Genomic DNA, 27,020 nt, shown 5'->3' with positions numbered 1-27,020 from the left:
ATCTAAAGGTAAGTGAAAATTACTTCCCACCAGCATGGTATTCTTAAAAGCCCGAGGATTTTATATATCTCTGCCTCCAAACATACCTTCCTTGGTCTATAAGCAGCAAGTACCACTTCACTGATGCTGCAGATAGTCTGGTAAAGGATTAGGCAGATGACCACCACGATGTACTTTATAAAGTCCATCAGAAGAAACTGCAGTTGTACTCTGATCTGTTTCATATTTTTACTTTTCTGGGTTGACATTGGTTTTACTTACATGATACTGTGTTGAATGAATACTTCTTGTAGCTTTGCATGGACTGCAACAATTTCGCACATACATTAAATGTCTTGTATGTTGTGGTGTTATCTAAATCCTTCCATGCTATCAGAATTTTCACAGAACAAATAATAGCAAATTTCTCAAAAAAAGTTTCCTTACTACAAAACAGTACTGATCAAGTCAAAAAGATGTCTTGTATGCTGAAGTGGAAATGACAAATCTGTGTTAAAGCACCATCTGTTTTATAGGCTCTGCTCTTACTTGGAAACATTAGGGAAGAAAATCCTCAAACAGTTAGACTTTACCATTGCTTCTAACATAATAATTATATTAAAATAAGAAGTAGCCAGCTTAAATCTATCCATCACTTAAGATATGAATACCAGTTTAAGATAAATAACTGTCACAGTTTGAGTCGGGATAGGCAATCAAACCAGAGACAAAAATGTTCTCAGTCCCCTCCCCTTCCCACCCAGGTAGGGAAGGAGAGATAAAATTATGGAGAGAGAGACTTTTCTGGATTGAAGACTAAGCTAGACAGTTTTAATTAAATACCAATGATTAAAGAAAATATGTAAATTATATACAGATGTGTTCAGGAATGTGCAAAAAGCCTCTTGCCTCCCCCCACCCTCAGCAACTCCCACAGCATCTCCTGAACTGTGAACAGACCTGAAAAGTCCTGGAGCTGCTGGAGAGACCAGCAGAGCAGACAGGAGCTGAAGGGAGAGTGATGAGGGTCAGGGATGCACGAGCCCAGGGTCAGTGGTGATGGATAGATGGAGTTCTCCCTGGATGCTGGCCATGGACAGAAGAGAAAGGGAGAAGAAGCAGGAAGGAAGTTGTCTTCTGTGATCTCTGACCTTCCTCCGAGCTTACGTAGATATATGGAACGGAATATCTCTGGCCAGTTTTACTGTCCATCTGGTCCACTGCTCCCTATGGGCTGCTTCCAGCAGCATCTAAGGCAGCAGAGCAAAGACGCAACTTTGGACTCTCGGCAGTAACATAAACATTCCAGTGTTATCAGTGCAGTAGCTGGAACACTTGCTGGTGGTTAGAAGAAAGCTTACTGAAGGAAAAAAATCAGTAAAAGGAAAATTGCCTTCAAACTGGCTCAAACCAGGACAATAACACACTTCAACAGTGGAAGCAGCTTCCTTTTATCTGACAAAGGAGTATGAGTCATTGTAATATTTTTAACTAAGTGGTTTGGTCTTTTCAAATTTGTCAAGCTGTATAAGTAGAGACCATTATTCCTGAAGACCCATGATGTAAAAGTAGTAGGCAAATGTTATGCATCATGGTGTAGTCAAACCAGAGGCGTGTGACACCTGTGAATTACTAAAATAGTATAATCAACCACAGTGTAAAGTATTTTTTTGACACTGTGATTGCATAGCCAGACACAACAAATAAACATCTTGCATAAGTCAGCAATGCAACCTCTGAATAATTTCCTGTTTTAAGGACAAGCATGTTTGACAAGACCAAGTAATCCATCAAAGCAAGTGACACTAATAGATGCCTAAAGACAGTGCAAAATAAGGCAAATATAAAATGATATCTCCCTTTTTTTTCTTTTTTTTTTTCTTTTTTTTTTCTTTTCTTTTCTTTTTTTTTTCCTAAAAGCCCACGGAGTTGTCTCTCAGAAGCATTTCTGGAGTCACTGTTAATATCCTTTTGCTTATTGAAAATTAGAATGAATGTCTTTAACTAAAAACTCAGCTGTCACGGTAGCAATGTTCTCTGATTATAAAGCCTGAGCTCCTGCCATCCAGCAGCCCTGCGGTGCCCATTCCCTAGCACTTGTGCCATCTCAGGGATCCACAAAACAGTGAGGCTGGTGCTCATGGAATAAGGCATATGAGCTTCCCTCCCCGAGGTGCACTGATTGCTAGAGCTGTCATTCCAGGAGCAGAGAAATATTCCAAACAGTCATGATGACTCCAAGCAAACAAAATCTACAGAAACGCTGCAGGTTTTCTACCCTGAAGTCATGCCATTTTTTGCTAACACCGAGATCATAACAATCCAATATTTGTGTACAGACCAGAAGGATCTAATACAGAATCACAGAATTGTTCTGCTTGGAAAAGACCTTTAGGATCATCGAGTCCAACTATAACCTAACTCTACCAACCGTTAACCTAACTCTACCAAAGCACCACATCTACATGTCTTTTACACATCTCCAGGGATGGTGATTCCACCATCTCCCTGGGCAGCCTATTCCAGTGTTTAACTACCCTTGCAGTGAAGAAGTTTCTTCTAGTATCTCACCTAAACCTCTCCTGGTGCAACTTGAGACCATTTCCTCTTGTCCTGTTACTCATTACATTTTAACATCTCATATTCCAGAGCTTATATTTGTCAGGCTTTTAGAAAGCAAGTCCAGCACTTCACGAATAACTGAGGTGAATAAGACCCTACCTTCTTTGGCTAATTACTACAGCAACCAACCAGTTTCCCAAAAGAGGTCATGAACAGAAATATTACCACATAACTGAAGGAAAGGAATTACATTAAAATCTTCTGTGCTCCATCTCACAGTTTCTAGCTCACCCACTGATGTCACATACAAATTAAGTTTCATAAACTACAGGTAAAACATCTGTCTGGAGACAGGACATGGAGTGACTGCTCAGTGAGGTCTGAAGTAATGATGGGTAGAATGACTGTCAAAGCATGTCCTGGCAGATGCCACCATAGCTCAAATTTTGGATGAAGGACATGTATAAGCAGAATTAATTTATATAAGACTTGATCTCATCCAGAATGTTGAGTAGAGCCTGCCAAACTGTTTGTGACTGTAGCAGACTGAGTTGTTTTACATTTTTGTTACCCGGTCTGTTTTCTTCCTCAAGACATATATATATATATAATATATAGTATATTTTATAATTTAGTTCATAAAATACAACTACTTATGTATGTAAACAAACTTCATCCCAGAAATCAGGTTTTGTGGTTTTTTTCAGTATATTTATGATAAGTAAATAATTATCCAAGTTTTATGATATTATTTCTTCTTTAGTAATGCATGGTGGAACTTCTTTTAAAAAAAAGGGAAATAATGGCCGTAATTAAAGGATAGTTACTGTCTTTCCTTGAACCATCTTGGGTAAATGGAATAATTAATGTGTGATTACAGACATGAATGTTCTCTCAAAACCGTTATTTGAACAAACCCTTACTAATCTAGAAATATGTGAATGCCAAATAATGGAAGCCATGAATGTAGAGGAACCAGAGAGTCAACAGCTGGGAAGGCCAATGATGCACCGCAAAACAGAGGAAAGCCTCTGGTCCTCAGGTGGAACTGGCTTAGGTGGCACATCCCTTCAGGCATAACAATGTCCTTTTCCTAATTCACTTTTCCCTGATTTCCAAACAAAACAGATCAGGCCAATCATCTGCAGCAAGAACACAGAGAAGACAGAGTGACAGACCTGCACTACAAGTATAGAAAATACAGGCCTGCCTCCAGAAACCAGCCAGGGAAGTCTCTCTGATGGTTGTCAGACTTATAGCATAAAAAACCCCTCAACAAATAAAAGGACATATCTGAGTTCAAAGACAGTCTCAGTTCGATGCCAGTTGATAATGCATCATGTTTTCTCTGTAGCACTGATACTGTCAGACCCTAGAATAAAATAAAATAAATAAATAAATAAAATAAAGAGAACCAATAATTTACATTGTAGAAGGTGGAGTCTCTTCAAAAAATTAATGCCAAGAAGCACTGAAGCCTTCTACTTTACTACTCAAGTCACTAAATAAAATGGTGCAGAATTTACGTGTCGCAAAAGAAATAGAAATGCAAAGTGGATTGTAATTCCAGATTGGATTATTTTATTTCTTAGAATATTTCTAACAGGCAACCTAAGAAGCTTAGGGTGGAAACTAATTTACTACAGAGGAAAATGATGCATATGTGTAATTTGGATAAAATATAAAGAGAGAAATTGTAGATAACTTAGAAAAGATAACTTTGATGATAAAGAAAGTGTTCTGAGTTATTTTTTTAACAGTAGGAGAAAATTTGTGGGATATCAATGACTATGATTTCCATCTTGAAGGCAGCATTGCAACATCTATCATTCTAGAATCTTTAAATGATGAAGTTGACATAGCAGTGAGACATGTTCAGGAGGTACTTGCTATGTTTAATCTGCTTTTAAATGTAACAAATCTTTTCTATTGGTAGAACTAGAGTAACTACTGGTGTCATCTCTTAATATGACATAGAGACAAACCTGAATGTTAAACTGCCAGGGCTAAATCAAGATTTCAGGTACTCACCAGAAAAAAACCAAAACCCAAAACATTCTTTTCTCATTATTGAGTGCTTCATACCTTCAACTTATACAGACCACTTAAATTAAAATTAAAAGGAAATAGTACATCTTGCAACTGTTATGAACCACATTATTTATGTCAGCAATAGTTATTTGAATTTTTAAGAAAATATTTTTGCTAAAGCTCTAATTAATTTGTCATTATTTACGATGCTGGTTTGTCATTTATTTATTGATATGTCTAAACACCAAATCTCCAAGATGACAATCACATGTTGGTTCTGCTAAGAAAGTACCAGTTTCTCGACTTCTTTGCTAAAATTAGGTGATAAGTGGAGATGTTTTGAACCACACTGGCAAAGACACAGAAGTTAATATAGTATCTTGAGTTAACATGGAACTCACATAGAAAAGCTCTTACATTAGTCTTTAGAAGGACATAAGGTTATTGAATAAATTGGTAAAGACAGAAGGTAGACAAATGAAAAAATCTAACTTTGACCTCAAACTGATGTAATAATACTGTAAGTCTATTGATTCCTGTCAGAATTCTCACTCCTGCTTTTCACAACATCCGTAATTTCTGGTCCAACATCCCTTTACATATACACTCTACTTGGAAAGTTAATACTTTGCCACTTCCACTTAATTCTATCTAGTTTAACTTCAAATATCCTCCTCTTCACTTATAATATAGAAGGAGCACTTATAAACTATAATGGGAATAGGGGCCTGATGATTACTAGTGTTGCTTATCTTTAATCATGTCTCAGACTGCTGAGTTGGAAGCACATTCTTTGTGTGAAACCCATAAAATGGTGTGCAATAAAACTGCAACAGATTTAATAACAATATTTCAGTTGCAATGACTTTCACAGCGTAGATACACCACAGGTGGGTGTTAGTGCATTTCAGATATTTGAAACTAATTTACAATAATTAACATAAACCAAGGCAAATGTAGTATGACAGACATTGTGTGAGAGTCCATAGAGAAGAACTGTATGTTTCTGACAGCAAGAAATAGGATAATGGCTGTGGGATCCTGTAACTCGTGTGTGCCTATTTGTGGAAGTGATGGTGGTAGAGTGTCTCTGGCAGTTCAGCAATAATGATGCTCCTAGAAATCTCTACCCCCATACTACTGTCCTGAGTATAAATGTCCAGGTAGGAACACATCCCTACATTATTTCCTTCTCATCTTAGATCCTACTTTTCTCCCCTCTCTCTTAAGTGCAAAAGTTCTTCTGTATTTCCTGACCTCAAACACTGTACTCTACTGTTTCTATGATCTAGTCCTAATGCTCTCCTCTGGGTGCCAATATCCACTGGCCATTTGAGCCCACATCTTCATTGAGCTCTCAGGAAATAGGCACAGATGCAATTTCTGACAGTGATTATGATTTACACTTGCAGCTTTCTGTGGGAAGAAAAGTACGAGTATGAGAGATGAATGTGAAGCAGTAGATTGGATCATGACCAGAAGAGACAACACTAGAGAAGATTTTTAGACATAGATACATTTTTCTGGTGGCACAACATGATTCTGTCCTCATTCACATTAAAACTAGTTGTGATTGAAGATAGTAGCTGGCAACAGTTATTTTATTTTTTATGGAGAGAATTAACAAAACTACTGAGTAGCAACGGTTCACTTTGCTGGCTGTATAAAGGCAAGTCTCCAGTCCTGTACTATGCAGTAAGAAGGAATTCTAGTAGGCAGGTTACTCATCTTTCACCCCTCCAAGAAACCAGAATTTCTTTGCTGTATAGCTTACTTCTTTTCTTTCCAAGTGTTGCTCACACCCACAACAGTGACACTGCTTAGCCATGGCATGGATACTATGCCTTGCCCTTTTCCTGGTGTATACAAGTGTATATTTGGCAGTATTTCCAGTGCAGAACAGAGAGCCAGGAACCTAAGCTCCAGCAGGTGCTGGAGTACCTTTGTCAGTTTAATCCAACCAGCTTACTTAAGAAGACTTTGGTTAAACATGAGCAACTAAGCATCCTTCTATGAAACCTTGAAAGTCTCTGGGCTGTAAGTACAGGTTGATGTTGGCAGTTCCTTTTGTTCCCAAAGAGGTTTGGATTAGCATGCAAGTGAGCAATACCTATATTTTGTTGTATAGAGATAACCTTTATGTAAGTTATTCAGTGAGGCTGAATCATGGTACTGTGCTATTCTGCATGGCTTCTTTTGCAGCTTTCATTGCCATGGTACCCAAGTGACTTCTGGCAGTGCATTAAGCAATGTGCCTGTCACTTGTCCCCTGCACAGGGAATAGGAGTTTTCAGTTTCTGTTCTTCATCTTTCTGTGTGAAAAATCTCAGTTGCAATACTTGACTGAGTGAATTATGATGGAATAGTTTGTAATTTGTGTTTGTAATAAAATCAATTAAGCCAGCTCTAAACTAACACTTCAATCTCACACTAAATACATCAGTTCTTTTTAACTGTGAAAACAGATGTAGTTTTAGATTATGTAATAACAAAGTGCATATAAGGGAAATAGTATGGAAATAATGTGATTTTTTAATCACCAGTCAGGGTTATAGATATTTTATTTCAAAGGAACAAAAGGTTAATATACGTGTAAGACAGATAAAGATTCAGAAAAATAGCTCTTTTGTCTATTTCTGTATTCACTGATTTAAAACATATATATGAATGGGAAGGACTGCAGTGAAGATAAAACTTTTTCTAGAACATGTACAGCAATTTAATTGACATTCAGTTTGCAACTTAAGTGTTTCATGAAGCATTGCAAAAATACTAAGAATGGGAAATTAATTAAAAATAGTACATATTGTTTATCTTTGCAACAGAAACACCAAGTCATTAGCATAGCCAGAATAATGATATATGAATTTCATTTTGGCATTGGAAAGGTCTGCAAGAAGCATAACAAGTAGCTAAAGTCATACTCTTTGATAGGAATTTCTTTTCTTGTCTCTCACAGAAGGAAAAGACCACTCCTTGCTTCTTCCTCCCAGCATCTTGCCATCCACAGTAATTCTCTGTAATCTCACTACCTTACAGATAGTTGCAGAATGAATCACCATCCCTAGACTATTACTCAAAGAAGGAAATAATGCAAGTTCAATCCTATATCTTGAACCATTCAGACAAAAATACATCCAGAACACCCTAAATGCAACAGAATATACCACCTTTAGCCAGGTTTTCCATCATCTTGTAACTCTTGGAACATCCACTGACTTCAGAAGATGTGTACTTATCTAACATCTAGCAGAAGTATGGCCCACTCTTACAGTGCTGCATGTCTTCATTCTGTAATTAGGTAAAGAACACTAAACAGTTGCTAGAGTACATTGAAATGTACTTTTTTTTTTTAATCAATCAGATTGTAAAGATTCAGAATTTCAGCTCAGCATCTTTTTCTCTTTCAATGACAATGAACATTTTTTGTTCCTATTACTTGTTCTGCCCAATGTTTCTGAAAAATCATGCAGCTGTTTAACTTACCAAGTCCTACCACTCCTCGATTAAGTGAAGCAAAAGTGCATCACACTGAGGTAGTTTCCTGGAGGTAATTTGTAATTAGCAAGCATGTAGGCATGGAAAAGCATGCATACTTTATTAATCACCAGACTGAATCAAAAAAGACAATATAAGTACAAGTTTTTTCCACTGTTTCAAATGTAATAGGTACTTTCTCCATTCTAGAGAAAATGCACTGTCCAGTGCCTATTCAGTTGTCTTTCTGTAAAGATTCCTTTTTATAGCTAATTTTGGTAGCAGTGCTATGAAACATGAAGGACCAAAACAGCCTATGTAACACAGAAGTAATGACCATGACCATCACATGCTGTTAATCTGAAATAAAAAAGCTTGTAGAGACATGACCAAGAACTGGAAGAGTTCAAGATGCTACCATGTTTCTCAGCTATCAAATACTCAGAAGCAGCTGTTTGTGGTTAACTTTCAGTAAGCAGTCACTAAAAATACTGATGTAGGCTTCCCTGTTGACATGGATTATATTCTCATGGTATATCTGTTCTACAGCATGCACAAATAAGAATGCCATGTTGTTTCCGTTCCCTTTTCATTAGTGCCACTGTTGCTATATAATCTGAAAGACACTACAAGAGTCTTCACTTCAGCTTGTGAGTGTGGCTTCAGAATTTATGGAAGATTTGGGATAAACAAGAAAGTAAGAGTGCCTGGGGTGATATCATAGCTTATGAGGCTGAAATATGAATTAAGACCAAGGAAGGTTTGGGATCTAGGAAAGGAAGCACCTGAGAAAACATCTTTGTAGCAAAGCAGGACAAGTGGAATGAAATGATTATGCACAAGAGTGATGGAACACATTAAAATTCCCCCATCACAAAGTACTCTGTTACTGGCAAACAATTTTCTTGCAATAAAAATGTGAGGTATTGTCAACAGCACATTTCTCAAATGCAAACCCTATATAGTAATATGAAATAAGAATTAGCATGAGACCTATAAAATACACGATAATGTTGCTACTAAACCTCCAATTTAAAATAAACCACTCTTTAACAGGAAAGAGTGCTTTGCAAGAAAGCAAGATTTCTGAAACCCATTAGGGTGTAATTTTAAGAGCTGTAACTATGAGGACAAAAGAAATTCCAGAAACTTTGAGCAACCGTGAAATTACTTCTGACTGCAGGTATTTCTGAACCTCATCTCAAGACCACGTAAATACTGTTGTAGCTTCAGTGAGCTGTGGATCTCTCTATATCCCTCCTTCTCTTGCAGTTCAACAGGCGAAGTGAGTCTCGGTGGCTCAAGCAGTCATTAAATCCATGGTCTGGCAAAGGCTGGTGGAGAGCACGGGGGCACGTCAGCCTGCCTGCCTGGGGCCTACAGCGGGGTGCTGGGCGTCTCAGCACAGCACCAAATTAGGGGAAGGTGTCCATGCCTGAAGAGTAAAGGGCTGTGCACTATTCAAATACAAACTTGGCAATCCTTTAACTATGTGAACATGGCTGGGGATGAGGAAGAGATGATTTTATTTGGATGCGCTCATTTTAACCATACACTTACAACTTGCATTTTTAAGTATTCCCTGATGAAATAGTAAGTCTATTACAGTGAGTGTGAAAGATGCCTGTAGATACTGTTATTTCTTCAGTGCCTTTTATTTTTTTTTCCTAGAGAAGTTAATAATTATAATAGTATATTTTATCTATTACAGCTCACGCTGTATTTCCAAGCTAAAATAAAGCCAGAAGAAGTGCTCCTGCCCCTGACAGCCGGAGTTAGCCCCAGCCGCACGCTTGCCTGATTTTTTTCAGCCCGCCGCGGGCTGTGTTTTGTACGAAGTGGTTGAAGCTGAGCACGGTCCTTGCCGACGCTGTTTTTAGAATATTATGCCCCTTTTTGGAGGTGTTTTGCAGCGATGTCCGTACGTCTCTGCTCAGCAGGCTGCACCGTGGCAGGTGAGACGGTCCCACCGCGCTGGGCGCGTCCCCGGGGCGGTCGCTCTGCGGCGGGAGCCGGGGCGGGGCAGGATCGGTTCGGGACCGGCGGGGCAGGCGGGACAGCGAGGGCGGTGCGGAGGGGCCGTGCAGCGCCTCTGGGGAGGCGAGCGGAGCCCGCTGCCCTCCCACCTCCCGCCCCTCCCGCCGGCCGGGAACGGCAGCACCAGCCGAGGCGCCGCAAACTTCGCAACCCCGTGCCCAGCTGCGCTCCCTCCGGCGCGGCGGGCGCGGCTCCCGGGGCGGCGGCACCGCTTGACACGGTCCCGCCCGGCCGGGCTCGGCGGGGCGCGGGGGCGGTCGGGGCGCCGCGCTGCCCGCCCTCCGCGCTGCCGGGAGCCGGAGCCGCAGCCCCGCGCAGCTCCCGCGGCGCCCTGAGGCAGCCGCTGCGCCTTCGGGCGCATCAGCCGCGGGACAACATGAGCCAGGCGCAGCCCTACGCCCCGCGGAAGAGCAGCTCCCCAGCGGCCGGCGCCCGGCGGAACGACAGCCAGGACTACCTGCTGCTGGACGCGGAGCCGTGCGAGGAGAGCGCCCTGCCGCCCTATGCCTTCTACCCCGTGTGAGTCCCGCTGCCCGGGCTTCCGTCCCTCCCTACCTCCCTCCCTGCGCGGGCGCGGACGGGCCGGGGCGCCGGGCTCTGCGCGGGAGCGGAAGAGGCGGCGGGACAGGTGCTGGCGGGCGCGGAGCCGGCGGCGCGGGTTCCGCGGGCGGCGGGAGGTGCCGATGCTCGCCCCGCTGCGCCCGGCGGCGGCCCGGCCCGTGGCGGGACCCGCTGGAGGGCAGCGCCGCGGGACTCGGTCATCTTTCCTCGTCTTCCCCGCTGGAGGAGCGAGGTAGTTGTGCTTGCGGAGGAGCAGCTCCCGCGTGCCCAGCTGGCAGGGCTTGTTCCCAGGCACGGAGCGCGGTGCCTGCCCCGCTGCAGGGGAGGCGAGGGTGGCCTCGGTTTGCCGTGGAGAGCGGTGCGAGGGACCTCGGGTGTACTTAAGATTAACGATATCCAAGGGGTTTAATGTAGTTACGATCAGAGGCTCCCACAGAGAGAGCGCACATTACAAGCGTGTTCATAAAACCATAATCCGTTCCTTACCACGTTTTGTCAAAGTCACATAGCCTCGTGTAATTAATTCTCTTAACTTTTGTCTGAGAGTTATCATTTAAAGTAGGGTGTAAAAACATATGCTGTAAAAACTAAATGAAACTTAAATTATTAAAGGTTCCGGGACCTGCAGTTCTTAACATCCAGGTCAATTGACATTCATTGTTGACAGTGACTGTCCCTCTGGTTGTGTGTGCTCAGCGTGACTTCTGTAATTACCACTTATTAGTGCTTCTGAGGAGAAGCTATCCCACAGAGGAGGAAAATAGGTATTAAGCAGTGCAAGATGAGTCCTAGAATCTCCAGTGATTGCCAGAAGATGTGTACTTTCTTTTGTACAAACTGTGTTTTATTGCTTAACTGGTAAACTCCAGTTATCAACCTCTCCTAGGTCTGGCTGTTTTATCTATGAGGGACTTGGCAGCCACTTATGAACAGACTGGATATAGGAAAGGAATAATAGGAAGTAAACTGGCATCACTCACAGTGGTTGATTATTTATAAACTCAGTTAAGAGTAAACAGCTTTCAGAATTCACTGCTGTATTGCTATTCCTGAGTGTCTTTGAGCAGTAACCTCATGTAGCTATAAGACCATACATTATGGTACGTTGGACTTAAACCCGATCTCAAAATACATGAATGCATCTGTTTACTGAATGTTTTCCAGAGAAAAATCTCATAATGTGTAGTTCAGAGATTAGTTCAGCTTTGAACTAATACAACAATTCTGAAGTTCCTTTGCTGTGTACCCATTCAGAATGGTTGTGCACCTAAGAGATTAGAGATCTTATATAACTGATTAAAATACATCTCTAAAACAAAATCTGCAAGGTCAGTGGGGTGCTGGTATTTTCACTTCTGCAGTGTAAGACTGTGCTGGCAGCTCTTGGTCCAGCACAGAAACATGGAGATTGCCTCTGATCATCTCACAGTGGCGATAAAGAAAGCCTACATCCTCATCAAATTGCTTTGTAGAACTAGGATGACACTAAATGCAGAAAATTATCTCCAGTTGTGTCAGATCAAGACCTTAGATGACTGATTCTGTCATACAGGTAGGTCCAGGACCCTGGAGTTCCTCCCTGATGGTGGATGTCTCTGTCAGTCTTTTAACAGAATAGACAGAAGCTACCTGATATGCGTGGAAGGTGTAAATTTGAGGAATGTGCCCCTTTTTAAATTTATATAATGGCTACTAAAAAGGATGCTTTAGTGGGCAGTACTTGTTTTTATAGATGCACAAAGCTGTCTTTTGGGGGCTTTTCTGGATATGGAAAGGAGCTACTTCACAGGTGTCTGTAGACAATGCCTTCACAACCCCACTGCAAGGGCCTCCTTGTCTGGCAGGAATGAATGCAGTGGATTTAGTGTCCTCCAGGGTATGTGATTACTAAGCACAGGTTTTGAATTTGCCTGCCTAAATTCCACCTACATCGTGTCTTAGGTACATTTTGCAGATCTGACTTTCCAGCCAGAAGTCATTAGTTTTACTAATGGCCTTCATATGGCCAAGAACATAATCAAATGGCCCATGTTTAGGATATACCGTTTCTCATCTTTGTAATTTGCATGCAGTAAGAATACTTTTCTCTATTTTATTTAAAAACCCTCAAATCACCAGTATTTGCTGATGTTGGTATGGTAGAGAGTATTATGGGAATCTAACCTTGTATCTGTACAGTCATATAAGGTGTCTGCAGATCCTGAGGATACTGCTGATGAAGACCATATATTACCCTTATGGATAAGCTATGTAAAATGAGTATTTCATGTGCTGTGAATCTAGTTGGACTTAGTGTGCATGCCTTATGAAGTCTCTTCATACATGGTTTGCCAGTTTTTATTCTTTAGCTGCTTCTTCAGAAATGGAACAGCTCAGGGAGCTGGTTGTGCTGTCAGGTGCCATGTTTTTCCTTCGAGTCCTTCTGTGGACCATTCAATTATAAGTCTAAACCATGAGGTCTGTGGGTCTGTCATTGAGGTACAGCTAGCCACAGGTCCCTTGACATCAAATGTCTGTGATTAAATGCAAAACACAAGAAAATAACCCTCCAGATTACATCCGTTGATGTATGAAAATGTTTTAAATAAAGCTATTTACATTTCATTTAGATTATTACTTGGTATATGCAATATTGCAAAAGTTGTTTGATGTTTTTTGGGTTTTGTTTTTTTTCTTCTTTGTTTTTTTTTGTTTGTTTGTTTGTTTCAAACTAACTGGAAAATGACATGCATGATTTACATGTGCAAAAATGCCCAGGAACATCCTGTGTGATGGTGATTAATGCAGAACAGTAATGGAGAGTACAGCTGATGTCCAAAAAAAAGCCACAGTCTGCTTCCTTTTAAACATTACTGAGAGGGTAACATACTTACTGGTGTAATGTGGCATGTGACTGTCACTTGAAGAGCGCTTTGATACTAAGAAAGAGTTTTCTTCAAGTGGTGATTTAGTCCTAGTGCTGACGTTATTGCGTGTATGGTTCATAGAACATGTTTTTCATGTGTCGTTTTGTGACTGCCTTTAAGTGCTGTAGTACCTGGATAATTAAAAAAAAACACCCAACAAACATTTCTTGTATTTGTAGCTAAAGCCCTCGTCTATCAAACTACTACTTTAGTTCAGTAGAGGTACTCCTGAGTCTTGATACACAAAGACACTGAGTGCATCTTTTTTTTTTTCCTTTTTTTTCCTTTTGTCTTTTTTTCCCCCAGATATTTTTTCAATTGATTCATTAATTGTAAAATGGCATGGCCACATTAAAAATCAGAATAATTGTCAGTGTTCAACTGAGCTGGCTTGATTTTGTGTCAAAGAGTTCAGCAGTGCTGATCAGGTTATAGTCTGTTAGTGTAGGCTGAGACAGTATAGTGTGCTTAAATATTAAATTACCTATAAATTGGAAAAATACTTGAAATACTGATCTGTCAGTGTTAACTAACTGTGAGTAGTGACTGACCTGGAAGACTTAGTCATGTATTTGAGGCTTTCTTTGGATTTCAGTACTCATGCTTAACAGTGTGTATCAGATTGAGTATGAACTCAGTACCACTCTTTCTGGAGAACAGCTTTACTATATCCAAGCTAGCTGCTAACTTTGTTGCAAACAAGACCGGCAAGGTGCCTGGGGCTCAGCCATGCCAAGCAGGGTAATACAGTCTTTTGGCAGTAAGTGAATTACCTTTATTTGCTTGTATGGTGCAAAATGTAATTCAAATGGGATTATGTAAGAAAAATTGTGCTTTACTTTTAAATTCAGAACCTTTGGTAGGAAAAATGCACTTCAGGGTATCTACAGAATTTGTAGTTAAATGTTTCCAAAATATGAGGATTTAGTAATTTTATATTAGAAATTAAACTCTTTCTAGTAGTCCTCTTCCATCTTTTCATCAAGTCTTGCCCATAATGTATCAAAAAAAACATTGTGACATACATGCCAGAAGATTGTTTCCTTTATGACAAAAACATGGATGAATTCTCCCCCCCTTGCCTTTTCAAGTATTTCATTGGCAAAGAGCCCAAATTTTTAATTTAAAACAGGATGGAAAGTGCATTTAAAGGTCTAAACCCAAATCTAAGTGCTGATGTGCAGTGGGGTTTGAAAGTGATAGTACTTTTATTAAACTTCTCTGCTGAAAAAAATGTTTTTGAAGAACAGATTGGCATCGTGCTAAGCTAGTGAGAATACACTAATTCAGTCAAACATCTGGCTCTTTTGCTTATTTATACTTTGAAATATTTTGCATTGTGAAAAATGTATTGTCTCATACATGTGAAGAAGGATAATTAGGCATTAATATGTCAGTTGTAAAGTAAATGAGGCACACGAATTATTAGATGAAAACAGGGGAAGAGGAGGTTCTGATGTGCATAACTGCCTTGAGGCACAGATCATTCCTCAGCTTTTGTGGTTCTTGGATCAAGTGTTTTTCATCACTGTCAAACCCAATATATAGGTTAAAACCCTTTCATTGTTAAATATATATAATAATAATTTCTTTCTTGTCTGCAGTATTACAATTTCTGCTATTGACATAACATCATTTTTATCTCCAGCCTCAACAATCTTGCTTGAAATGACCTGTAAAATTATCTTCCAGACTCTTCATTAGACGTAATCTCTTCAGGGAGTACTGTGCAATGTGGCAGCTGTTTTTCAGATTGCTAGTGTCTTTGCTGAGATGCTGTGTCCTCTGAAAATATGTTACAATAGTTTTGTTGATAGCAAAAAGGTAGAAGCTTTAGTATGGAGTGGAGTTGTTTCCTTTTATAGCCTAGTGGATGGAACACTTTCCTATGGATTAAGACTAGTGGATCTACCTCCTACTGGGCACAGGAGAAAAAAAAAATCATGCCTGGATCTCTCATATACTGTATGGCTGAATTTAATTCCCCAAGTCTTGGGTAAAAGAACATCACCATTATTGCCAAGCTCCAGAAAACCCAGGTTTTAGTTCCTTATTAATTTCCTACAAGTATCTAGAAAAGGATGCTTCACTTTGAACTGAAGATATGCTTAATGTTGAGTTTTACTTTTTTCCCCTAAATACATCTTTTTAAATCTGAATGTAGGATTAAAAAAATAAATATTTAAATCAAAAGGAAATATTTTTAATTTGCTGTTTCACCTTGATAGGTTAGTTAGTAAAAAAGAAAATCAGTCACATGGTCTGAAGTTTCTTGCCTCATCAGAAATGAGGAAAAAAGAAACTTACCGTGTGGGTTTATTTTTTGTTATTTGGGTTTTTGTTTTGTTTTGGGTTTTTTTGGGTGAGGCATTCAATAAAGGTTGTCTTAAAAGAGCTGCAAAACAGACTTGACAATATGTATTTCACCTTGGAGAGCTGAGGTCTGTTGCTAATGAGTATTGCTTTAGCTTATGTGTGCAGCTCAGTCCATAAAGAGCACAGTATGGGCCAGGGATAAATGCCAGCTTGGTGGTCTTAAGCATGATCTGTGCCAGCACATCCCTGCAGCAGACTCAGGATTATGTTGATGGTGTTTTCTACCAGATCATTTTATGCTTTGAAGATGTTTGAAAACAGTGAGCTTATGCAGAAACTGGTACACAGTTTGAAAATTACCTCTCAAAGGTGATTTCTAATTACATTCTTTCGTGTTTGGTGAAGACTTGCAGGTTTTGTTTGATTGAATTGTTTGGCGCTTTTGTTTTCACTACATATGCTCACTACTTTAAGAATGCACTTTCTTTGGTTACCTACATTACCTGAGCATTTTCCTGTGATAATATTTCATAATCTATTTTGCTTGAGCCATAGCAATATTTCTGTAGGTTTATTTATATCCATCCTTAAGAAAAGGGTGTATTTGTGGGTCACTCTTATGTAGTTATTGAGTGAAGAAGTACTTCCCTGTGCGTCCTAATTTTATAAAACTGGAAGCGTTCCATGTAAATGTAAGTAATTTGTTAAATTTGCATGAGGAAGGTGGAGCAGTGAGTAAGAAATGTGTGGGATATGTATGGCATACTTTTCGCTGTAAATGTTAATAACAAGTGTGTTCTTTGTCAAAGACCCTACCAGCAGCATTTGCCACTGCAGAAGCTGAAATTATAACTGGCTACTTGATGAGATCTGCCTCATCAAGATGTGTTTAGACTTTCCAGCTCTGCAACATGACCAAAAGAAAATGTTGGCAGTTTAGCTATATTAATCAAAGTCTTTATAACTTGATTTCATACCTCAAACTGTGATGCAGTGCAAGACAATGACTTAGTAAAGGGCTTAAATCTAAAAGTGCATTAAATGAATCCTACATACATGTTTGTGCACATACTTGTGGGTGCAGACACTCAGGCAAAGAGTGTGCTCAACAGGAGTCTTAGAGGATTTGTGTTGATAAGCAGCACTGAAATGTAAGTTTTGATCGTTAAATATGAACAAAAAGATTAGTGATAATTAAAGTATATACATTTTTTCCTGCAATAGATTAACATTTTTATCTTGCAGCATAAGTTATTATTTGGTTAACTATGATAAGTTTAACACATAATCAAGTATATTTTTTTGTGTGAAATAGAAGTTATGGAATATAATGTGAAGATGACTAATTAAAGTCTGGGTTAATTTTCTATATTGATTTCTGTACAACTACACTCTTTCATACCATTAGTACAAATGGCAGTGCAGCTCAGTTGTCCTCCCCAGTATAATATCTATAAATTAATGTTTGTGAATATTAAAAAAAGAAAGAAAACAAGCAAACTTTGGCACTAGGAATTAAATGTGATGTTGGGTATAAGAACCTTAAGTAAGTGGAGAGAAATGGCATATGAAGAATTGTCATTTTGAGTGTGTTTTTAATATCTGCAGATTGCTTTCTCCAGGAGCTGAATGTAATTTACTGTTTTAAAAAAATAGTTACGAATGTGCACAAAATGTGTGGAGTGTGGGAGTTTTGCTAGATAGCCCAGGTTCATGTCACAAATTGACCTCAGCTGGAAATGACCACCAGCAGCAGCCACCCCTCCAGAATAAGCACACAAAGAGCTGTTCCCACACACTTAGGTTTGGCTCTGTTGTGGTACATGATGGTTATGAACACAGCAGGTTGCAATCCCTGAGCCACACAGGAGACCTCATATTTTTCTGATAATTTGCAGTTTAATTGCTGCTAGTAAAAGCAAACTACTATGGAGTCAGTTAAATTGTTACTTTGAAATGAGAGGACCTTGATTTCACCATGACACTTACGGACCCACCATGAGCAAGCAGACAGTGTCTGACTTGGAGCCATAGAGTAGCTAACCTGAGCCTGAGGAAGTGTTGAAAAAAGTTGACAGCCACAGCCATCCCAGTTCCTCCTAAAATGTGAAGTTTACACATCCTGATCAGCTTATGTGGTATGTGCCCAGCAGACTGACAGTGTGGGTTTCATCACTGGTCTGTTGCTTCCCATCTTCCTTCGTCGGTGTTGATGTTAGTTCAGATGGACACTTGGTTGTGCTGATTTTACTTCTGGCCCAATGTGGGTTTCTCGTGTCATGTACATTGACTGACTTTAGGAATGATGACTGATCACATAGAAGACTTTCAAAAGAAAAGTTGAGGAATGTTACATGTTTTCTTTCTCTCTGTAAGATTTTTGCCTGTGTACATGTTTTGGCTTGATTTTTCTCCCCATTTTTAGAACAAGTAGCCATATCAGAGCACTAAATTTTGTTAGTCCTATTCTGTATACACATCTTGGGTCTGCCAAGTGGTAATAGACAGATACTTGGTGCTTTTTGTAAGGCTCTTGAAGTGCATTGCAAAGGGACGCACTGCACACAGTCCAGCTGCCAACCTTCCAGCCCCTGGGTGCTTGGCAGCAGGGAGAGCAGTTCTTATAACAGCAGTGTTTTAAATCATGGATTGCGTCAGTTAAACACCCTGCAGCACCTGGCACATCACAGGAGAATGGAACAGGATGGTAACACCAGCGTGAATCCAGGAAATACTTTTAACTGAGGCGCAGCTTGTGGGAGGCTGCTTTGGAAACTGCCATCGCAGAGCTCGGCAGGTCTGTGCTTTCAAGACTCGTGCCGTAAATGTCACTATTACTGTTTCTCTGCTAATCATAGGGTGGGAAAGTGCCCTCCCTTCCCCACGGGCCCATGCATGGCAGCAGCACGCTTGTGAGTGGGGGCTTGTGATGGAGATGGTGCCCAATATGTCTGATCACTTAGCAGTGGGCTCCCACATGAAACAGCTGAGCTTGAGTGTGTGTTGACTCACAAGCCCCGCAGCACAGGGAGCTTAGTGCCATGAAAGATCCAGATATTAGTTAAAAGAGTGGATTGTAGGCTTTTTTACCCAAAGCATTTGCAGTATGTGGCAATGTTTATGGTTCTGTGAGTTTCTAACCATGTTTAGTGATTTATGTGGGTCAGAACCATTGTATTGATTTTTTTTTTTTTTAATTGATTTGGTAACCCTTTCAGAAGGCACAGTGACCCTCTTTGAGAATTGTTCCTAACCAACTGTTTTTCATGATCAAAGACTATAACCAGTCCCTCTTGTTTTGCAATGCAGTAGCTTATTTGCTTTATTAGTTTAGTTTCACTTCGGTAATCTTTGGTTTTATGCATTATTTCCTTAAGCTAATTTGGAATTACATTGAATTTTCAAGTGTTTTTAAAAATTTATTAATGAAATATCAGTAGATATTTCATTAATATCCACTAGATATTTCTAGTGTTAAAAATTTCTAGTTTATTATCTGCACTTGCTAAGTTTGTTGAATTATACATGAGCTGAAGATCACAGAATCACAGAATGTTAGGGGTTGGAAGGGACCTCTGGATATCAACGAGTCCAACCCCCCTGCCACAGCAGGACCAAATCTGTGGCAGGTCACTCAGAAATGCATCTAGACAGGTCTTGAAAGTCTCCAGAGAAGAAGACTCCACAACCTCTCTGGGCAGCCTGTTCCAGTGCTCCATCACCCTCACAGTAAGTAAGTTCTTCCTCATGTTAAGGTGGAACTTCCTGTGCTTGAGTTTGAGTCCATTGCCCCTCGTCCTATCACAGGGCACAAGTGAAAAGAGCTTGTCCCTGCCTTCTTAATGCCCAGCCTTCATGTATTCTAGACATTTAGATCCCCTCTCAGTCTTCTCCTCTCTAGACTAAAAAGCCCCCAGTCTCTCCGCCTTTCCTCATAAGGCAGGTGTTCCAGTCCCTTAATCATCCTCGTAGCCTCTGTTTGGCTCTCTCAAGTAAATCGCATAAAGAAACGTATTTTTTTTTCTTGCTGGATTTATTAATTTATAGTTAACTCCAGAAAAAAAAAAACAAACAACAAACACTATGACCCAAATATATTAGGTAGAGAAATATTTTGAAATGATAATTTAAAATTATGGAAGTTTTATTTTCGGCACATGTGGGACAGGAGTCTTTGTATAAGTTAATATAATTGTGTATAGTACTGGTGGTGCTTACTGAAAGGGAGATTCTGTGCCCTGAATACTTTCAAGCTTCTCTTAGCTCTGAATTGAAAGACACATCCATATAGTCAATCTGCCTGCACCATGTCCACTGCCTGGCTTTTGCTTTCCTCTGTCCTCGTAGGAACACATGGGGGATGGTTGCTCACAGGGTTCAGTCTCTGTATAGGATCAACCTATTCCACTGTACCAGGAAGGTGAAATTAAATTAACTCTGGTGCAGTGGCACACTTGAGGATATTTGCAGTAGAACTTCCAAAATTTTCACTGGGACCTTTAAGTACTGCTCTGACTAAATTACCTGAAAAATCGGATGCAAAGAGCAGGCTGCTGGATGGCAGCAACACCTCCTCCTCTCTTTTAGCTCTTCTTTTCCAGTCTCTCTAAGCACAAGTTTCCTATTAATTTCTCAAGACAGTTTTCAAAGTCTGCTGCTTTCATAGCTTTCTCATTTGAGTCTTAGAATCTTACTTACCCTTACAATCTACTATTTAATTTTCCTCTTTCTCTGGAAGTGTAGAAACCTGAACTAAAAAATGCAACAACCGTTAACAAAAATTGGATTGAAATGCAGTAATGCTAAAAAGGTTAAAACAGCTTCATTTGCAAGTGGTTGGGATGAGATGGAAAATTCCAAAGATACTAGATGTTTTGTCTGGCCTCACTTTAGTATTCTTATTGCAGCATCTTAAAAAGCATACAGAATCAAAATTGCTGGAAAGTTCAGGCTGCAATTCTGCATTACTGTGTGAGTCCCATGGAGACTAGTGAGGGTGAGAGTCTGTAACAGCCGCTTGCTGGCCAGGAAAAGCTAAGGCATGATGGGAACATGGCAGATATCGTGCAGGAACAATAGCAGTATCTTGAGCTGACATATAAACAACAAATAAAACAAGCAAAAATCAGAGTGGGAGAGGAACATACATTTCTGAAGATAAAGTCTATATTATTTAGACATGTTGTAGAGCACTGCTAACAGAAAAGTCAGCAGTAGGAGTATCTCCAGGTTTGCAGAATGAATACTGTGTATGGTACAAAGCAGTGAAAGTTAAAGTTCTCCATTTTTCATCTTTTAGAAGATTAAGTCAGAAAGCTATTTAATCATTTAGCAACATCAGATGTGAGGACATTGACACGTAAACAGTAAATGATGTGGTGGTGAAATTTCAGCACTGCTATGTATGATAAAATAATAATGATCTTACCTAAGAGGTTGATATATAAAATACACACTGGGATTTCTTGCCCCACAGCCACTTCCAGACTAAAATCAGCAGCGTTTAATACATAACAGGAAGGGAAAGCTAAATCAGAATCTGTTCAGGGGTTCATTGAGACAGCAAGTCTAATGGCCTAGTCTTACAGAGTTGTCTGAGGATCTTTAATGACCTGAGATTTCTGTGGGTTTTATTTTTACATCAAATCTGAAAACCAGCAGGAATTTCCCTAGTTATTAGTGAGTCCATTGATAATACCTTAAAGGAAGAGAACATCCTTCACGCAGGATTTGTCATGTCTCCATGGATCAGCGAGGAAGGCACTGATACAGAGGTAGCAGCACTGCTGGGTATCTGTGTGCCTTTTCTGACCTGTGGCTCTGACAAGACTGACTTATGCCAAGCATGCAAATTTTTATATCTTCAGAGGGTCAGAAAAGGCATGGAATCTCTCATGGTCTTGTTTGAAGAGTAGGATCACCTTACCTCTTGCTCTGCTTAGTAACCCCTGAGCTCAAGGCTGAGACACAAGGTGAAAGAGAACAAGAAAGCTTCTATGGCTGCTATGTATTCCTGAAAGTATCGGTTCTGAGAACATAAGGACAGTAAATACCAAATGATGTCTGCTAAATACCTCAAAAAGGAAAAAAGAAAAAAAAAAAGGCAAGGTGCTAAAAGTGATGTAACTGGAAGGAATGTTTCAAAGGAATGTAAAAAGTTTGGGTTGTACAAAATAAGGATTACTTCTTTTGCCACCTGTCTCCAATCATCAGTCGACATCTTCCTAAAAATTCAAGGTCAATTCCAGAACACAGCAAAGCCAGCTGGAGCTTCTGTACCCTCTCATGCCCTGGAACTGGACATCACAGTGTGGGGGAGAAGCACTGGGAAACTGTTTTCATGACACTGTTCATATGCAACATCTAGAGAAATGACGTGTTGACTAGACTAGCTTTATATCCCAGAGATTATTTCTACATGAGAGCATCACTCTCTTTTCCTCACTCTTCCGCACTTACTGCTGCTCCAGAGGGTATGTAGTGTAACACTTACAAGAGGATCATAGAGAAAGTAAAACTCTGCAAGTGCATGTTCTTTTTTTTTTTCCTTTTCCCCCTCTCTAGTTCTGAGATGTCAGTTGTAGACTTGGCAAAACAGAACATTATTTTTATTTTATTTTTTTTTCCCAATAGAGGATGTATATATGAACACTGTGCTCCCATTTTCCTATGTAAGTCCTATGTAAAAGGGAAAGCTGAGTAAGTTTGGAATTTCTGTTCACATGAATCAATACTGTTTCTCTATCTGTTTTAATGGTTAAAAAATAACTGTTCTTCTGTCTGTTCCTCAGGTTTCTTCTTGAAGATAAAGGTTTTGAGGCTTTCTCAGTGTATTTCAACACTTGATTTTTCCACTGTGAAATTGAACCTCTTAATTTCCATTTAGATGTAATAACAGTTTATGTCAAGTGTTTTAAAGGCTTCCCTATGTGATTCTATTATTATCACCTAATTGGACAGGTACAACAACAAGCAGTATTGTCAAATATACTAGCTTAGGGATTTCTTCTATTCTATGTGATCAAAAGCAACATAATGTTTTGTGAATGCCAGGGCTTTTGATTCTTTTTTGAGTGGGGGAGGGGCGTGGGGGGCAGAAGATTCTTTACATTTTACAAATGTCACAGGAAAATATTCACCAATTATGAGTAAGAGTAACTGTTAGAAGTCTGATTTGGTGTCTTTTTTACATTGTGACATCTATTGGAATTGTTACTACATCTCAGGTCTGAGAGGGGCAAATGATTTTTCCTGCTGGACTTGTGTTGTGTGACTTGACACCAATTCAGTTTTCACTAGGTGTATGCCTAAGGTCAAGTACTTTACTTGTGCATGGCAAGCAGCAATAAATGTTTCTTTATTCTTACCAAGTAATTGCTTTTTAATAGCAGTAATTGCAGTTATTAGAAGTAAACCAAAGTAATTACTTTTTAAAAATTGTTTCCCCTTCTATGCAAGCACACATTGAAGTGCTGAGCATTTTTGCAATTATGTTTCTTAATAAGCAAGCTATATTGCACTGATTTGTAGTGAAATTATTTTAACTTTTGTGTGTGTGCAGGATGCATATTTCTTAAACCTACTTTGCAGCAGATAGTGAGTAGCATCTAAAGATATAATTTGTCTCTATCCTTGTTTTCATGGTATTCAGTTTCATGGTTTTTATCTGGTTTTAGTTTTCTTCTGGATAACAACACTCAGCTGTTCTTTTTGTTGAATATAGCCTTGTTTTTAAGAGCTTTTAAGGTAAATTATCATATTGCCTTTATTCTTCCATTTAATTAGAATACATCACATTTACATAATGAAAATGACTTATTCCTAACATAGATGCAGGAAGAGTATAAATAGGCACATTTCATTATTGAGCAGAGGAGGAAAAAAATTCTCCTCTACTGGAACTAGAATTAATGTGGAAAACTTTATTTTATCCAAGAAGGAAAAAGCAGGTTAGATTTATTTTTTTCTCTGAACTTGTTAACAAATAGAGTTAAAAAAAAAAATAGAGCTAGTTAGAGTCAGCATTTCATCAAAGAATGAATTAAAAATGAAGCTTTTCTGGGATGTTTTCATTTTGTAGAAATACTTGGTTAGATCAATGTTCATATTAGCTAATGGACACATTTCATTGTGTTAGAGAGTGTAACAAATGAACAAATGGATAAACATGCTAGGGTCCTTAAACAGTCAAATGTGACTGCTAGAATAATTGTACCTTCCACCTTGTTGGAATTCTGTTAGATATATTGTTGCATATCTGGTTTATGGGAAACAAAATTATCTCTGGGTTAATTGCTGTTGTTAGTACAATTATATCCTCTTCTGCTTCTCAGTGAAGTGTATGCAACTTACTGTCTGTTCTTCCTCTGGTGCTGAGCGAAATGGATGCATGCTGCTTCTGCAGAAGGGAATTCTCTCTTGCCAAATCCCAGTCACTCATCTCATTTCAACAGGTTCTCCTATTGCTATTCCCTTTTCAGACATTTAAAAGACCTTTCGTGCTTTTTTTCTTTACTTTAAGCAGTCCTGAGGCAGTCAGTTGTCATTTTCCTTATCAGTTGTTTACATGGCTTTCATTTCGTACCAGTCCCTTTTATCCACCACTGCATCCATTCATAACTTACCATATTAGTCTAGTTCTCCTTGAATCATGTGAAACATTTGTATTCAGCATGGAGTATCCATGATGTTAAAGTCCATATTTTTCTCCCTTCTTTATTTTATTGGCAATTTTCTTCAGGTCAGAGCCCTCACCCACGACAGGTCAAGATCAGTGAGAGATATACAAAGGAATAGATCTGGAAAGACACTGCATTTAAAAAAAAGAATAGGATCTGAATAATATTTCAGCATGAACAACTCTGAATTTAGAGACTATACTTAGAAATTGATGCTATTTGATGACAATGGCTTGTTATATTTCATATCTGCACTTTTTTGAAGAAAATCGGGCACAATTATTGTCAGTGGTTGTGATCAGTGGGTTAGAGTGATTTCATCTACGTTTGATGCTAATAGTCAGATTTTCAAGAAACAGATAGAGACTGAATAGATCTCCTGAGGGTAAAAGAATTACTAATTTTTTTTATTACATTCCAGAAGCTGACAATATGATTAAAGCACAGTTTATTCCTGTGTTGGGAGTGTTACTTTGGTGCTGACTGGAGGGCATGGTGATCTGCTGTATCCTTGTTACAGGCTTGCTGGTTTCTATTGTACACTATAGGTATTATAGGTCAACCATGCAGATGTAGTTCCTTTCATTTAATTAATAATCTTTTTAATATGTTATTCCACTCTTTTCTATATTTACCTGTATTGTATGTTGAAATATTAGGGTGATTTTAGTTGCCACATTGTTTCTTGTCTAGAATTTCTACTTTGCAACTGGATGTGTTTTTATTGTCAAGTCTGTGTATAGAGGATAGTAATTTTTCCTTTGAGGATCTTAATTTTTGTGCCTGCTTTTCTTAAAAGGTACTCAGTAGTCTCAGTTTAGGACAAGCAATAAAAAGGTGTAAACAGCTAAAATTAATAGAGGTTTACAAAAATAAAATTAAAGTGTTTTATTTAGACTTCTTACCTTTGCCAGCATTTCTCGGATCAGGAGGCAGCTAGCCAAAATGCTGTCTTCTTAAGGCATTTTACATTACTTTTATCATCCTTTTAATAATCTCTCTAGCTCTTCTATTGTATGTTTCTCTGACTTTTTTGCTGATACACTATCCTACTGCCTGGACCTACAACTCTGTGTAATAAACAGTGCTAAATGTAATGGTGAAAAATGGGTCTGACTCATGCCAGAAGTAATTCACATCACTAAATCATGAAAAAGGAAGAAAAATCACCCTTGTGCATTCAGTCTGAATTCTGAGCCAATGTTTCACCCTGTGCTTGAATTTCCCCATGCATTTCTTGGATTTCTAAATTACAATTGAATTGAGATACATTCAACAACTGGGTTGAGCTCATTTAAACTGTGCGGTGTGATACATGTTTCTTTTTCCTCCTTTTACAAACTTATGTATAATTTATGCATATGCTCATACACATTCCCTTTTTCCCCTTTTTGAAAATAGATGGTGTTAAATGGAATTAGAGGAAATCACCCCTTGTCCTTAAATGATCAAGGCAGTGAGAGCTCAGCAGAGCTCTTGGCAACACTGGCACAGACTTGCGTTACCGTGTCAGCATAGTGTCACGTTTCTCCTCATTTGCTGAAGAGTTCTGTGAGTAGATGGTGGCTGGACCTTACATGGGCATGAGTTTTGTGAAGGCAGTCAGGAGTTTCTTCATCCCCATCACATGGCACCCCCGAGAGGAACTGCAGCTTCTGAGCTAGGGAAATGTAGGGCACTGCTGCCAGGATATCCTTTGGCAGGGTTACTGAAAGACAGAGAGGGGCAAGGAGAAGACAGGATCATGTCTGTGTTCCACAGGTACATAATAGGGGATGCCAAGCTAGCCAGCCTTGTGGGGTGCAGAGCAAGTGTTATTTTGATTTTGTACACACAGAACGGTTTTGTCTGGGTTTTTGAGTTGTGATGTCAACACATGCCAATTCACATAGTTTAAAGATTTGGACAGTTTGAGCATGGGCTTCAGGGTGGTCCATGTGTCCTAGCATCATACCCTTTAAAGACAGGCCTACAGCAGGTCTGATGTAGAAGGTCTTCTCAGTGCTGAAGCACCCCTTTGTTATTGTAATAACCTGGCTACAAGCCATGCTCTAGCATTTGACAAGTGATTGCAAGCATAAGCAAAGCAGTTGAGTCAGAGTGTGGCATTTTCAAACAAGGCCTTACAGAGCTCAAGACACAAATATTTACTGCTTGAGCTTAAATGTGTTGTCTGGAAAGAAGACAAGACTCTTGGGTTTTTGTGTTGACCAAGCATAAAGTTGGGAAGGGAAAAACTAGAGTCCTAGCAAGCATTGTCACAGATGGGTCTTGTTTGCAAGCCAGAAATCAGTTTTACTTCCCCTGTTCCCATGTGTACTGGCTAATATTTTCATATTTCATTATAGTTGCCAAACATAAGGTGTTGTCTGTACAACTCCTCATGGTGTTATGGGTAGGAAAAATAGTGCCCTATAGAGCTCACCTGCTGCTGGTAGGTCATGACATTAATAAGGACAGCAGTTAAACACAG

At 39.4% G+C, this 27,020-nt stretch overlaps 1 protein-coding gene across 1 annotated transcript in view; it reads left to right on the top strand.

The window, feature by feature from the left end:
• Positions 1-10,595: 10,595 nt before the first annotated feature.
• Positions 10,596-27,020, top strand: part of TRPC6 (transient receptor potential cation channel subfamily C member 6) — a 91,628-nt gene continuing 75,203 nt past the window's right edge. Inside the window, exon 1 of the mRNA XM_051609122.1 lies at positions 10,596-10,605. The gene's annotated coding sequence lies outside the window, so the exon portion shown is untranslated. The remainder of the gene's footprint in view (positions 10,606-27,020) is intronic.

This window comes from Apus apus, chromosome 1 (assembly GCF_020740795.1).
Source record: "Apus apus isolate bApuApu2 chromosome 1, bApuApu2.pri.cur, whole genome shotgun sequence".
NCBI lineage: Eukaryota > Metazoa > Chordata > Aves > Apodiformes > Apodidae > Apus > Apus apus.
Note: the sequence above shows the minus strand (reverse complement) of the source record. Positions and strands in the feature narration are given on the sequence as shown.